The following is a 1,464-nucleotide window of genomic DNA, read 5'->3' on the forward strand; positions in this document are numbered from 1 at the left end:
TGGACAGCAGGAGGCGCAGAGGCACCTGATGGACAGCAGGGGGCGCAGAGACACCTGATGGACAGCAGGAGGCGCTTACTGCTACAGAGAAAACTGCGATGAAAACAGGAAAACAGAGCAAACTGAGCAAGTCCAGAGAGTCGAGAGACAAATTTATTTATAAAGAAAAAACTTCAACTGGATGAAAACTTCTCCTCTCCACCTCCTCCTCTCCCCCTTCTCCTCTCCACCTCCTCCTCTCCACCTCCTCCTCTGCACCTCCTCCACTCCCCCTTCTCCTCTCCCCTCCTCCTCTGCACCTCCTCCTCTGCACCTTCTCCTCTCCACCTCCTCCTCTGCACCTTCTCCTCTCCACCTCCTCCTCTGCACCTCCTCCACTCCCCCTTCTCCTCTCCACCTCCTCCTCTCCGCCTCCTCCTCTGTGCCTCCTTCTCTGCACCTCCTCCTCTGCACCTCCTCCACTCCCCCTTCTCCTCTCCACCTTCTCCTCTCCACCTCCTTCTCTCCCCCTTCTCCTTTGCCCTCCTCTGCACCTCCTCCACTCCCCCTTCTCCTCTCCCCTCCTCCTCTGCACCTCCTCCTCTGCACCTTCTCCTCTCCACCTCCTCCTCTGCACCTTCTCCTCTCCACCTCCTCCTCTGCACCTCCTCCACTCCCCCTTCTCCTCTCCACCTCCTCCTCTCCGCCTCCTCCTCTGTGCCTCCTTCTCTGCACCTCCTCCTCTGCACCTCCTCCTCTCCACCTTCTCCTCTCCACCTCCTCCTCTCCCCCTTCTCCTCTCCACCTCCTCCTCTGCACCTCCTCCACTCCCCCTTCTCCTCTCCGCCTTCTCCTCTCCACCTTCTCCTCTCCACCTCCTCCTCTGCACCTTCTCCTCTCCACCTCCTCCTCTGCACCTCCTCCTCTGCACCTCCTCCACTCCCCCTTCTCCTCTCCCCCTTCTCCTCTCCACCTTCTCCTCTCCACCTCCTCCTCTCCCCCTTCTCCTTTGCACCTCCTCCACTCCCCCTTCTCCTCTCCCCCTCCTCTCCCCCTTCTCCTCTCCACCTCCTCTGCACCTCCTCTACTCCCCCTTCTCCTCTCCACCTCCTCCTCTCCCCCTTCTCCTCTGCACCTCCTCCTCTGCACCTCCTCCACTCCCCCTTCTCCTCTCCACCTCTCCTCTGCACCTCCTCCTCTGCACCTCCTCCACTCCCCCTTCTCCTCTCCACCTTCTCCTCTCCACCTCCTCCTCTCCCCCTTCTCCTTTGCACCTCCTCCACTCCACCTTCTCCACTCCCCCTTCTCCACTCCACCTTCTCCTCTCCACCTCCTCCTCTCCCCCTTCTCCTTTGCACCTCCTCCACTCCCCCTTCTCCACTCCCCCTTCTCCTCTCCACCTCCTCCTCTCCCCCTTCTCCTTTGCACCTCCTCCACTCCCCCTTCTCCACTCCCCCTTCTCCACTCCCCCTTCTCCTCTCCACC

The sequence above is a fragment of the Centroberyx affinis genome, unplaced genomic scaffold, assembly GCF_046629955.1.
Source record: "Centroberyx affinis isolate AG114_WGS23_722 - 3 ecotype Tasmania unplaced genomic scaffold, CSIRO-AGI_Caff_v1 ptg007021l_1, whole genome shotgun sequence".
Classification (NCBI taxonomy): domain Eukaryota; kingdom Metazoa; phylum Chordata; class Actinopteri; order Beryciformes; family Berycidae; genus Centroberyx; species Centroberyx affinis.